A 14,796-nucleotide genomic window follows, 5' to 3' on the forward strand; every position below is an offset into this window, starting at 1 on the left:
GAGGCAAAGACACAGGCAGAGGGAGAAGCATGCCCCCCGCGGGGAACCCAATGTGGGACTCAACCCCAGAACCCCAGGATCACAACCCGAACCAAAGGCAGACGCTCAACCATTGAGCCACCCAGGCGTCCCAACATGTAGCTGTTTCTAAAGGGCTGAGCCAACTGCAGGCCAGTAACACACTCCAAAGGGCTGGTGTAGTGACTTACGACGGCCCCCAGTTCTTTGTCACTGCTTATCCACTGCCCTAGAATTTTGGTTGGGCCTGTGTCAATCTGACCAATGGAATGCAATGGAAGGGACCTGCTGCCAATCTCACACCTATCCTTTGAGAGGACCAGCGGCTTCCATGTCCTTCTTAGAATGCACCCCGCTATGAGGAAGTCCAAAAAGCTTCTGGGAGAAGCCAACACAACAAGAATGGAAGTCACCACCGATGATTCTCCTTTGAATAACCTGCATCAACTTGCTAAGCCTTGAGTGAATCCTTCTCGGAGGCTGAGGCCTCCGGCCCCAGGCAGGCTCCCCAGGAGTTGCCTATTGATCACAGATGAGCCATTTGTACCAGGAGCTGCCCAAACCGCCAAGCAGTGAGCCAATAAATGAGTATTGTGCTTTAAGTCACCAAATTCTGGGGTGGTTTGTTATATGCAGCATCAGATGACTAAGGCAGCTAGGTAACCAACAACTTTACGAGTCCCTGCACGTGAGTTCCGACTGGCTGGATTCACCTGTGGCCTGTGCCTCAGTGGCACGCATCTGCAAGACTCTCTGGACAACAGAGGTGCTACATGTTTGTGTTTTCCGTTGTAAATAGCAGTTTTGATAGGGAGGGCCCCTACCTCTCAAAATGATGGTGCCACAGAGGTGACCGGGAAGAGCCATGGAGGAGTGGACCATGGGGTGGGGGGGGGACACCAAGCATTTCGTGCTGCTCATGCTAAATTCAAGATGCCTATTAGGCAGCCCCCAAGTGGTAGACAGGCATCTGAACCCGGGAGAGGAGCTGGTGCTAAACAGAAAACCAGGAGTCATAAGCTTGTAGGTGATATTTAAAGAACCGTAGATCTGGTTAGATAGAGAAGAGGGGGATTAGGCTAAACGTAGGAGACTTTAACTTAGACGTTGAGCAGAAGAGAAGCACCTAGTAAAGGGAACTAAGAATGAGTGGCCAAGTAAGGTAGGACAAGAAATAGGAGAGTGTCGCATCCTGAAAGCAGTGAAAACGTGCTTTAAGAAGGAAGCATTAGGGATCCCTGGGTGGTGCAGAGGTTTAGCGCCTGCCTTTGGCCCAGGGCGCGATCCTGGAGACCTGGGATCGAATCCCACGTCGGGCTCCCGGCATGGAGCCTGCTTTTCCCTCTGCCTGTGTCTCTGCCTCTCTCTCTCTCACTGTGTGACTATCATAAATAAATAAAAATTTTTAAAAAGAAGGAAGCTACAGATGGGGTCAAATGCTCCTGAGGGGTGGAATAAGATAGAAGATGGAGAAACCCACTGGGTTTAGCCAGTTGGAGGTTGGTGACCTTAAATAGGAGCCGCTTTGGCAGTGTGGTGAGGATGAAATCCTAAGGAGATGTGCTGGAGACTAAACAGGAGGTGAAGACGTGGAGACGTCACGAGGGACACATGTGGAGGGGTTTTGCTGCGAGCAGGAGCAAAGGAAAAATCGAGTGCCGCTGTCAAGGATGTAGCCTAGAGCAGGGGATGTATTCTAGCAAGTTCGAGACTTGGACAGGAGAAGAAAAATAATGTTTTGGGAGGGAGGGGAATAATTCTGGGGAAAAGGCTTTAAGTGGGCAAGAGCCGATGGGTTCAGTTCAGGAGTTGTGCGGGTTGTTCTTCAGTGGAACAGTCGGGTTCATCCATTTTATATTTGTAAAAATGTCATATATGATGCACATAGGTTTATATGTGTCGTTAGATTTAATAGGACAATGAATCAGACGTCATCTGTTTTGTCAAAGAAATGAGTTCAGACCATCATCAGTGAGTTGGGGAGGGCGGTGTCCACGGTTGGAGGCAAGGAGAAGACACGAGGGGGTTGACTCCGAAAGGGAGAACGTCAATTTCCTAGGGGCGTGTTTTAGGACTGTACGGTCGGTTTGGACCGCTGAATGCCTACTTGAAAGTTCCGTCATATTAATGGCCGACCAGTTTGCAAGGTGGTGTGTTCGTGAGGAAGGGGGATGTGCAACTAGGATGGGAGCTCTGTTGGACAGTACAGTGCAGGGAGCAAGGGGCAAAGGAGTCAGGGGTGTGTGTGTGTAAAATTGTGTGTCACGGGATCAGAACTTGGTCAAGAGTAAGGGCAAAGGCAAAGACATGGAATGGGGCAGAAGGCAGGGGGAGAGAGAGGGAGAGGACAAATGATGGGACCGATGAACTGGAAGTCTCACTGAGGTCTAAGGGTCTCTAGAGGGAGGGTGCTCGAGCGCGTGAGCCGGGCGGCCCTGAGGCAGCTGTCAGAGCAGAGGCTTCCAGCTGTGGTACTGGAGGTGGTGCCATTACTGGTGGTGCTGGGGGGGGGGGGGACAGCCGCCGTAGTGGTGGCCGGGGTGGGTGGAGACAGAGGGCTCAGGAAGCTACAGAGCCAGGGGCTGGTAGATGGTGCCTCAGAAAGGTTGCCGTTTCCAGGAATGACGACAGAGGTTTTGCTAGGGGGAGGATGACTGGGGCAGGCGCTAGACATCGCAACCGAGGGGCCCGACCTGGGAGTCGACCTCAGCCGGGGCCCTGGGTGCCGCTCTCAGGCGTGCCCTTCAGGAAGAACTGCGGTTTTACCAGAGGGAAGAGCCGAGGGGGGTCTGGAGGCAACACTGGAGGCAACACTGGAGGCAACACTGGAGGCAACACTGGAGGCAACCCTGGAGGCAACCCGCAGGACCCCCGGGACCCCGGGTGACGGGACGAGGGGGCAGTCGGTCCCGGCCTGCAGGAGCCCGGCTGGGAGGCCCGAGGCCCGAGGCCCGCCCTGACAGACGCGGGCGCCTCCCGAGCCCTAACGGAGGGAAGGCCCGCACAGAGGGAAGCGCCTCGCGGTGAGGATCCCCTCCGGACCCCAGGAGATGCTCGGCCAGGACGCGGCCAGGAGGCCCGAGGAGGCCGCCCCCGTGGGGAGCCCGGGGCACGGCGGTCGGGGCGCGGGGCTGCCCAGGCGAGTCTCGACAGGCCGCGCCACCCTCAGGCCGCGCCCGGGCAAGGGCAAGCTTCCCTCGCTTTACACGCGAGCTTTATTTCTGGAAAGTTCAGTGGTTTTTTTGGTTTGTTTTGTTTTTTTAAATGGTGAGAGGGCAGCCCGGGTGGCCCAGCAGTTTAGCGCCTGCCTTCGGCCCAGGGCCTGACCCTAGAGACCCGGGATCGGGCCCTACCTCGGGCTCCCTGCGTGGAGCCTGCTTCTCCCCCTGCCTGGGTCTCTGCCTCTCTCTGTGTCTCTCATGAATAAATAAATAAATAAACAAACAAACAAATAAATAAATACATCTTTTAAAAAATTAAAAATGGTGAGAAAAATACTTTGGGTTTGTGTGGAGAAGGGCGCTCAGTGCCAGCTTCTGGTAGGTACAAACGGAATTTTCCTAAATCGCATGGCTGGCCCCACCGGAGCAATTCTTCATCGTGAGGGACGGTCATGCTCTCGGCGGCGAACCCTAGCTCCCCGGCCGAAGGCAGCGCCCGATCTGCCACGACCAACAGTCCAGGTTTCCAGAATGTTCCTGACTGCTGGGTGACGAGGTAGGGTGACAAGGTGGGGCTCAGAGATGAAAGCTGGAGATACCCTAGGGGGGTGGTGGCGTGGTTCTGGAGGGCCGGGGAAGGCTCTGGAGGGCTCTGGAAGGCTCCGGGAGGCAGGAGGCCCAGGAGGCCAGGGGCCGTTCAGAGCTCCCGAGCTGAGGACCCGGGTGGCGAAGCCCCACAGGGCGAGACCTGGCGGGAGCTGCTCCCAGAGGTGCCCCGGGGCGGCGGGGCTCAGGGCCAGGGCCTGCTTCCTCGCGGGCGGCCTGCAGTTGGCGGGCAGAGGCGGCCTGTGCGGAGCCGGGGGCAGGGCCCCTCCGGGGAGCATTTTTTCCACATTTCCTCACCGTCTTCATAGTTGTCAGCTTAATGACTGCATAATGTTCTGCGGTGCTGGTATACCATGAATTATTAAACCATTACCCTATGTTGGAAATTCAGCTGGATTCCAGTTTTTTTTTTTTTTTTTTTTGCAAGTCGTTGCAGAGATTGTTTTCTAGCGTGTATGTCTTTTTTGCCTCCATTTAAATACCTCCTGAAGAGAAGCCTCTAGTGGTCCGTGGGTCCAGACACCTTTATAATTTTTCTCCTGCGTTGCCATTTGCTATCCAGAAGGAGACTTTTTTAAAAGCCAATTTACAGTGCCATCAGAATTTGTGAGTGTATTGGTTTCACAGCAGCCTCACCAAGATTAAGGGTCGTTTAAGCTTTTCTCCTTTTACACCAGTGGTCAGGAAATGCGATCTCAAGCTTGCTTTTAATTTTGGTTTTCTCGGCGAGAAGGATTTTTCCACGTTCATTTACTCTTTGTATTCCTCTGTGGGAATTGTTCGTGACCTTTGTGCATTTCCCTTTGGAGGTCTCACTGTTTTTGTTCTAAATCTGAATGAGCTCTTCAGAGAACCCGCACGCGTGCGCGAGCGCACACACACACACACCACACACACACACTTCCATTGTCTGTCATTACTGATACAAAACTCTGCCTTCAGCCCTCCACCCCTGCCCTATCCCCACCGTTCCGTTTTCTTTTCCTTTTTGACACTCTGCTTTTGATGAAAAGCTAGGCAGTATTCAATTTATTATTAATAAGTTGTGTTCCTAACGCAGAGGTTCTCAACTTTGGCTGCACACTGGAATCACCAGGAGAGCTTTAAAACCTTCTGATGCCTGGGTTTCACTTCTGATTTAATTGGCCTGGGCATTGGGGTTTTTAAAAGCTCCCCAGTTAATTCTAATATGCAGCCAAGGTTGAGAGCCACAATGCTAAAATTGTAAGTTGGTTGTTGGGTTAAGATGAAGTGGGAGATAGAGGTGGGGATGGTGGTGGCGGGTGGAGTAAGTGGTGAGAATGGGCCTCTAGGGGTGGTGGTAGGACAAGTTACTGTTGAGGGTGGGAGCTGGGGTGAGGGCCCAGGCTTCCTGCTGGCAGAGCTCTTGGTCCTAGCCAATGCCTGCTTTTTTTCCCTGCTGTCATCCAGGTCCAGGCTGCTTGCTTCTATTTCCTAGCACCATCCCTTCTAACTAGGCCCTTTCGTTTAAGACCCTTCGTGGGGGGTCTTAACTAGGCCTACCCAATCTTGTCACTTCATCCCTCTGCACCCAACTGTGAAGCAGTCATGTGGCTTTTAAAAGAGAATTAAAAAGTAAAATCTCTCTGAGCCTTTCCCATAGGCCTCTCCAATCCCCTTTTCTCCTTAGATTTACATTTTAGACACAGCAAGATCACATTGGTATCCCAAATAACCGCAGTTCTCCCTACCTTTGGATAACAATGAGATTGCATTAACCTTAGAGCCTGCCTCTTGCTGGTTTGTTGCTCCCACTGACTATGAGAAGGACCTAGAGTCCCAGCTGAAGCTTCTTCCAGGTATTTTTAGAAATGCCAGGATGTGTCTTCTATGCTCTTTGCAGCGAGACCACCCGTATTTTTCTACGTTAGCCTTATCACTGATACCAATTCCTACAAACTCATTTGTGGATGGAACAGTGTCTGTCGGGAGGACCTCTGTTGCCTTGGATGCTACGTAAGACCATCCATCTAAGCATCCATATTTCAGAACAAAGCCTGACTTAGGCTCTGCTGGGCATTTCATCACAGATGCCAATGAGTCAGTTCTGGGATAAGGCATGGAAGGACTTGTAGAGAAGGAGATGAGGAAATAGCACCAGGCTGGGTCGACAAGGCAGATGCTGGGGTGATAGGGCCTCTCAGTTCCCATCACATTCCCCCCAGACTGTACCCTGGGTTAGGGTGGGGCAGTGGCGATTGCAGAGAGCAACCAGAAGACAGAAAGGATGGAAAGCGGTGGAGAAGGAGAGCTATTGTCCTCATCGGCCACCTCAAAGGTCCTAGACAGCCTTGGGAGATGAAGTTCTTCGAAGGCAGAGACTTTGTCTTGTTCACTGTGTGTCTACGACATCCGGTGCCTGCCTATCTCCAAAGTGGGTACACAGTAAGTAATTACTGAGTGAATCCACTGATTCAGATTTCCCAAGTCCTACTGCACTGTTTATATGTTGGATTTTCTTGCCAGTTGAACTACTACTCCACCCTTTTTTCAGGGTTTTTAAAATGATTGAATTCTGCTCAAAAGCTGTGTCAGGGGAAATAAAAGCACAGCGCAACCACCTAAACACTGAACTGATCATTTACTACTTGAATCAATCAGTAACATTCTGTTCGCTGGACTGTGGAAGAGGGATAATACTGGCCATTTTCACAATGCTGTGTAAAAAATAGGAATTGTTTGGAAATAAAAGCTGACATTAACTGAAGCACACCTAATTTATTATTCTGAATTAACCAAACACTATTTGCTCTCACGCACTTTTGGATTTGGATGACAAACAGACAAATGGCAAATAAACATTAGATGTGTTGTTGTATTAGATGTATGTTTTTATAAGTTATTTTAAACAACTTCCAGAGGATACCCTGAAGTAAATAAACATTTGTAAAAATCTTTGATAGTTTTTAGTAACAGAAATATTGCAAGAATCTGAATCATTAAACAGCATTTTGCATATTTAACTAATAAATTCTTATGCATGTAAGATCCTGTGTACTTTGTCCTCTGCTTACTCCAGGAAGTTTTGATTTTTATGGTAAAAAATAAATGATACGAACCACCAATGTCTAAGGTCTTATTTTCTGGGATTTGTCGGAACACACACTTATTTTTGTGATCATTGAGTATATTTTAAATGAGAAGTTTCATCATTGTTAGTAAAAAAAAAGTTGGTATGCTTATGAATTGAGAAATTGTAAGCAAGTGATATTTTGTCATTTTTAAGAAATAGAATGATCATACGCTGTCTGAAGCTAACATAGTTCTAGTCCTTATAGTGGGCTACTACGTATTTGCATAATTCTTATTAAAAGCAATTAGAAAATCTCGATAATATGCATACAAAAGTGTCTTTAAAGCATGGAAAGGTTAAAATCTTGTAAAAAAAAAATTGTCAGGCCAATCTTAGTGAAGGCAAAAAAATCTGAGAGGAAAAGTATTTTTGCCCTAAAGTGATTTGCTGAACTGCTGAACTCAGCAAACTTGGATTTGTTTTGAAGGTCCAAGGGCCTGAGGAGACAGAAAACAAAGCCAGGGCCTGAACAGAATAGGAGTCTTAATGGGAGACCGTGCTCAGAAAACTGGGACCTCAAAATGCTAGACCCTCAGGGGAAGGGTGTACCAGAAATAAACATAGCATTCCAATTCCCACCCCCAGTGGATCGACTATAAGAAAAGTAGCTTTGGTTCCGACTACAGTCAGTCTGGGTGGGACTGGCCCTGACACATCTTAGCCACAAAAATCTGCCCTCCTGCACTTTTTTTTTTTTAGCATGAATTGGTATCATTTGAGTAGTTAAAAAACTTCAAGACTAAATTTAGATGAAAGTGGTCTAGGATAGGCAGTGGCCCCAGGCAACTGGGTAGAAGCAACAGCAAATTCTCTCTGAATGAAAGCATCTTCATAATAGGCCACAAAGAAGTCCCACAAATAAGTTTCCATGGAAAATGAGCAGCTGACAGCAAAAAAGTAACTAAGCACAAAAGGAGATTGGCATCCTGAAAGAAACTAATAGGACAACAGACAGGAGAAATAGATCTACAAAAGCTTCAAGTAGTGGATTATTATTATTATTATATTCAAAAAGATAAAAGTGCCATACTTACTATGTTTAGAGAAGTAAAAGGCGAGCTTGAACATGTTCACATAGAATAAGAAATTTGAAGAATAGCCAAACAATTTTGGAGAAGAACCAAGTAGAACTTTTAGAAAAAACATACTTGAAACTTAAGGTTCATCACATGGGTGAAAAATAATGGATGAAGATAAAGAGAGAATTAGTAAATTAGAAGATAGGTCGGAAAAAATGACCCTGGATGATGTTTTTTAGTATTTCTAGCATCAGACACACTGTTCTAGGTCTCATATGGGAAATGAATGAGAGCAATAGGCATTACAAATGGGATGTGGTACTTCTGTGTATAGTCTCTCCGAATATGTGTAATTCTGGGGAGCTTGCAGGGTTAGATGGCCATTTTAAGTTTATCTGAGATTAAATTAGAATTCAGTTCAGTTTTGAACTTTTACTGATTGTCTTCCAAGACACCACACATTCAGATTTTACTCATTCTACAAGTCTTCCTCTACGTTTTCCAGCACTTTATGACTTTCTTACATTTGGCCTACTTTCAATTATAGCTGCATATGTTATGTGTCTGTTTCTTACTAGATTGAAGTCTGGGACTCTGCTTGTACACTATTTGATCTAGCAGGTGCTCCAAAACATATCTGTCACTTGAAAGAAAGGAAAAGAGAGAAAAAGAGAGAGAGAGAGAGAGAGAGAGTAGAGAAGAGAGGGAGAGACGGAGGGAGGAAGGGAGCTTCCTAACTAAATACAGAGTGACTGTAGATGAATTTCTTTAAAGAGGATGTTTCTGTGAGAGGATAAAGAGAGTATAAAATAGATTTAGGGTTATACGTTTTACAAAGGAGTGGAAGAAACATGGTTTAAATGAAGTTTACAGATGCTGCAGTTTGGGAGGGGGTGCAAACACCGAGAAGGCGAGTCAATTGGATGCAGAAGGATGTAAATTTATAAGATGAGTGGAAAGAATAAAATAACTTTTCACTTTAGAGAAGCACAAAATTCTGCATCTGTAGAAAATACTTTAGAAATGCAAAGTTATCTCATGATAAGTAACCTGCAAAGAGATGTAAGCCTGGAAAAAAAAGAACATTAATAATGCTATTAAGAACTACCACTTAGAGGCACATTGCTGGCTCAGTAAGTAGAGCATCTGACTCTTGATCTTGAGGTCATGAGTTTGAGCCTCACACTGGGTATGGAGATTACTTTAAAAAAGTTTTTTTTTTTTAATTTTTTATTTATTTATGATAGTCACAGAGAGAGAGAGGCAGAGACACAGGCAGAGGGAGAAGCAGGCTCCATGCACCGGGAGCCTGACGCGGGACTCGATCCCGGGTCTCCAGGATCGCGCCCTGGGCCAAAGACAGGCGCCAAACCGCTGCGCCACCCAGGGATCCCTAAAAAAGTTTTTTTAAACAACTTTTAGGGGTGCCTGGTGGCTCAGTTGATTGAGTACCTGACTTGATTTCAGCTCAGGTCATGACTTCAGGGTAGTGACATCAAGCCTCATGTCTGGTTAAGATTCTTTCTCTCCCACTGCCCCTCCCCACCTCAAAAAATGATTTTTTAAAAAAACAGAACACAAACAACCACCAGTTAGTTGAGCACATCCTACATGCCAGGTACTGAGCTAGTCACTTCGCATATATTCGTCCCTGAAGACTCAACCACTCTATGTATTGGATTAGAATCTCTCACTCTTTTTCTTTTTAAATTGGGAAAACTGAGGCTCACAGAGATAAGATAACTTGCCCAAGCTTGTATAGCTCGTTAGGGGCAAAGCCAGGGTTCAGGCCAAACCTGTGTGGCTAACAAGTCTGCTTTTTTCCCCTTCATCCCATACTTCCATCCCATGTAACTATAGATAGTTACAAAATGATGACAATAAAAAATAGTTTCCTAGCTAGTGTTAATCCAATTCAGGGAAATGACTTCAGACATTTAAAAAAGATAAAGTTCAAGTCAAATACAGAAACTAAAAATCCCACTTTTCTGACTGATTCTGGCACTACCTCTCAGGAGACGTAGATTCAAATTTGACAAAGCAGATAATATGCGTTGTGGAGGTAAGCGTGCTGGCATTAAAAGGCAAGACTGACTTGGTAAGTTAAAAGAAGCCTCTAATGTGGAAAGAATTATAATGAATAATGACAGGAATACATTCTTTTTTTAATAATAAATTGATTTTTTATTGGTGTTCAATTTGCTAACATACAGAATAACACCCAGTGCTCATCGCATCAAGTGCCCCCCTCAGTGCCTGTCACCCATTCACCCCACCCCCTGCCCTCCTCCCCTTCCACCACCCCTAGTTCATTTCCCAGAGTTAAGGGTCTCTCATGGTCTGTCTCCCTTTCTGATATTTCCTACCCATTTCTTCTCCCCTCCCTTCTATTCCCTTTCACTATTTTTTATATTCCCCAAATGAATGAGAACATATAATGTGTGTCCTTCTCCGATTGACTTATTTCACTCCCCATAATACCCTCCAGTTCCATCCACGTTGAAGCAAATGGTGGGTATTTGTCATTTCTAATGGCTGAGGAATATTCCATTGTATACATAGACCACAGCTTCTTTATCCATTCATCTGTCAATGGACACCGAGGCTCCTTCCACAGTTTGGCTATTGTGGACATTGCTGCTAGAAACATCGGGGTGCAGGTGTCCCGGCAGTTTCTTTTTTTTTTTTTTAAAGATTTATTTATTTATTTATGATAGACAGAGAGAGAGAGAGAGAGAGACAGAGAGAGACAGAGAGACAGAGACACAGGAGGGAGAAGCAGGCTCCATGCCGAGAGCCTGACATGGGACTCGATCCGGGACTCCAGGATCACGCCCTGGGCCAAAGGCAGGCGCCAAACCGCTGAGCTACCCAGGGATCCCCATGTCCCGGCGTTTCATTGCATCTGCATCTTTGGGGTAAATCCCCAGCAGTGCAATCGCTGGGTCGTAGGGCAGATCTATTTTTAACTCTGAGGAACCTCCACACAGTTTTCCAGAGTGGCTGCACCATTTCACATTCCCACCAACAGTGTAAGAGGGTTCCCTTTTCACAGGAATACATTCTAACAAATAAAAAGAATCCATGAGTCCTTACTGACCGAAAAGTTTATAAATGGCAGGGGAGTAAAGAGCTTTCCAGAGGAATGCTAGCTAGGAAATGTGGAAACGACAGAAGAGCAGAAAAGCACCACCACTTCATGGCCACCATAGTATTTAATGGATTCAGGCAAGAATCATAAATGTATGTTAAAAAGATTTGGTGAAAGACTGTTGGGGATCAGAACACTTAAACAGTCTCAGAGGACCTACCCCCCCTCCCAGATTTCATATTAATTATAAAAAGAACAAAACACCTCTACCATGGACAGATCTAGTGATACCACCTTACCTCCACGATCAAACTTAACACCACCAATAACAGGATAAACAGGCATCATGTATCCTTGATGTGACATAAGAGGAGGGACAAAACATTCCTTATGAATTAAGTTGAAATTATAAGTTGTACAAATTGTATGAAATTTCTGATATTTGACTGATTTTGATACATAAAATGACCATTTCATGACTCAACCTAACAGTATTTCTGTCGTATAATATGAAGTTAATGAGGAATAAACAACAAGAGAAATCTAAGCAGAGGGTATTCTGCAAAATGACTCATCTGGACTTTTCAAACAATGTCCATATCATCAAAGAAAAAACCAGAAAAAAAGGCTGAGATATTCTTCTAGACTAAAGGAGGCTAAAGACACATGAAACCAAATACCATGATTGCTCCTTGTTGAGATCCTTGACAGCTCAGCTATCAAGATAATGTTTGGACAGATGGAGACATTTGAATGTCGAATGTATATTAGATAATAGTCATATCAATTGTGAAATTTTATGAGTGTGATCATTGTACTGTGGTCATGAAAGAGGGTATCTTTGTTAATAGCAGGTACATGTTGAAGTAATCGGAGTGAAGGGTTATAATGTCTGTAAATAACTCCCTAAAGGTTCTAAGGCTTGGCCAAAAAAGGAGTGTGTACATGTGCATATGTACTTGCATCACAAACACACACACAGGGCATAAATGTGGCAAAATATTAAAAACTGGTCAGTCCAAGTGAATGGTATTTGGATATTCATTGTACCTGTCCTGTGACCTTCCTGTAGGCTTGACATTTTTCAGATAAAACATGGGAGGGGAGAAAAAAGAATGGTTGTTATTTTCATTCAGCATTTCCATTCAGCATATCAGAATGCTGGGCTTCTGGGTACTTTCCTGGCTGGAAATCTTTCGACTCTACAACCAACGTAGAGTAAAGTGATGGGGATAGTTTTTTTTTTTTTTTTTATTTTTATTTTTTCAAAAGATCCATTTGAAATAGGAAAGGAAAGGAAAACGATGGGGAAAAGCAATGAGTTTCCACTCTACTGCTAATGGAACCACTAAGCAACTTGGTGCGTTTGTGAACAGCGGCTACGCCTGGCACAGCGCAGCTGTCCATCAGCACCCGAGGGCACAGATCCATCTTCATCTGTGCATTAGCGTAAAGCTCCCTCAGGGATTCAGAGATTTTTAAAGAATATTGAATTTTAAAGAGCTTTTGGGAGAAATGAAGATTCTATAGAGCAACTGCATAGCTGGAGATAAGGAAAATTCTCTTTACTAAAAACAGAAACAAATGGTTGGATCTCCCATTTTTAAAAACATCCCAGTTAGGGCTTGACTGGAGTGATGAAGGTGTAAGGCAGGCCCTTGTGTGCTCTGCTGGGCTCGGCCACCCCCTGCGCTAGGAGGGGTCGGAAGGGCCGCCCCTCTTTCCCTCCTAAGGGCTTCACCCTTTCCCTGAACACCTCATTGTTATGTTAGCTCTAGTTCGCCACTACTCATGCCAGGCTTCCCGCCAAGATGGTCTTTGTTTTCTCCCTGGCCTTCAGTCAGGGTTTGGGTTCTTTGCAAGAGCTCCTTCCCGTCTGCTCTCCTATCCTTCACTCTTTTCCTTCTGTCTTGTCAGCTTTCCCTTTGTCCTTTTGGCTTTCCTGCTTGCTCTTCCTGCCAGCACGTCTGTACTGTTCCCCCTCCCTCCCCAGTCCTGATCTCATTTTCAATATAATTGCACTTCTTTGGGAGATAGAAATAGACGGATGAAGGGGAAAGTTATCCTCTCTCTCTCTCTCTCTCTCTCTCTCTCACACACACACACACACACACACACTCCAAGGTGGCAAAGTAAGAGATTGTTCATAGAAGGAAATGTCTTTCAGCCAAAGTTTTGATTTCTTTAAAAGATTTTAAGGGTCCATTTTTAAGGGATCGTATTAACCTAAAACTACTGCGTAGAGTGGCTAGCATACAGATCTGGATTGAAAACCAGTTTCACCACTCAGTGTGAACTGTGCACCTCTTTTTACCTCTGGTGTTTTGTTTTCCTTTTTTGAGTGGTGCAGAAGGAGAGGGGGAGGGAATCTCTAGCAGGATCCATTCTCAGTATGGAGCCCCATGTAGGGCTCGATATCACAACCGGAGCCAAAAACCAAGAGTTGGTTGCTTAACCAACTGAGCCACCCAGGCGCCCCTGTTTTACTCTTTTAAATATGAGAAAGGGGTGTGATGCTAGTGCCTTCCGCAAAAGGTTGCTATGGAGATGAACTGGGATGATACATCTATCAGACCTGGAAGAGGGTAGGCTCCCTGTGGGAGCTAGCTTGCCATTACCATGAAACTCCTCAGGACTTCGCTGCACCACCCAATCAGACACAAGCTCATCTCTTCCTCCGTAGAGCAGCTCTCACGATGGTCACTAGGCTGCCCTTTATTGCCTTTCTGCCTGCTTTCTTCTTTCCTTCCCACCATTCTCTTTCTGGTCTCTTCATCCTTTTACATATTCTTCATCTTCCCTTTGTCACCTTTCTTGTTTTCTTTCCCCCCTTCCACTTGCCCACAAAGACTTCAAAAATATATCCAACGCAAGAAGTCAAAACAGTTGAGGAGAAAATAGTTGCAGGGAAAATGAGGACAGACATATCATAACGCCGGAGTTACAAGGAAAGGCATGAATGTAATCTATAGTTAGGTGTAATTGCTGGTTAGGGCCATCATTTTACGGAGCTCCCTAGCAGCCAAAGGAAAGATGGAGACAAATAATTAAGAGTAGTGAGGTCTACGAGATTAAGAGAACATACAAAAGTTGTGGTTCTTTTCCTGAGCACTTTTGTGGATTCTCATAAAAGGAATGTTAGGTGATATAAGTAAATGATGCCAAGCATAATCATGAGTCTACTTTCTTTTTTTTTTTTTTTTGTTTTTTTTTGTTTTTTTATGAGTCTACTTTCATAATAGATGTGATAATAAACTCCAGAGACCTGTTTCTTATGGTGCCCTTCAATAGAGGCTGGTGATATAGAGCTGAAGTTCAATCCAGTAAAAGCATTTTTATAAGGAACTAAAATAGTGTGCTTTATGTATGCAAGCCTCCAACTTTGGCATGCTGCAAGGATAAATTTTAGAATACATAGAAGAATAAATAGACTCATGTCCTTCAGGCAATCCTCCGCAGATATTATCTCTGGCAACCAAGCTTTTGAAAAATATATGAAAGTAGAGTTCAAGGCAAGTCCCTGAGTATGGATACCCTTTGTTGTTGATGAAGGACAGAGAGAGGTGTGATTGGATAACAAGTCAGGTAGAGAATAAGACCAAGGCGCTTCTTCTATGAAAAGTTAGAGCCAAGCAAACATACTTGCCTGAACAGACCTATCTCATTTCTGTGTGTGGAGGGCTGAGGGATAATGTAAGGCGGGTCAAAATAGTTCTCAATTCTGACACTGGATACTTCTTGGTGATACATAATTAATGATGAGAAACACTAGGTACCATTTTGGGGCCAAAAAGCAAAAATATATGC

The 14,796-nt window shown here is 45.3% G+C and overlaps 1 protein-coding gene across 1 annotated transcript in view; it reads left to right on the top strand.

The window, feature by feature from the left end:
- The window catches only part of LOC112658473 (uncharacterized), a 444,780-nt gene extending 435,614 nt beyond the window's left edge, over positions 1-9,166 (top strand). The window contains exon 3 of the transcript XR_007401393.1: positions 9,146-9,166. The gene's annotated coding sequence lies outside the window, so the exon portion shown is untranslated. The remainder of the gene's footprint in view (positions 1-9,145) is intronic.
- Positions 9,167-14,796: the final 5,630 nt, after the last annotated feature.

This window comes from Canis lupus, chromosome 12 (genome assembly GCF_003254725.2).
Source record: "Canis lupus dingo isolate Sandy chromosome 12, ASM325472v2, whole genome shotgun sequence".
Classification (NCBI taxonomy): Eukaryota; Metazoa; Chordata; class Mammalia; order Carnivora; family Canidae; genus Canis; species Canis lupus.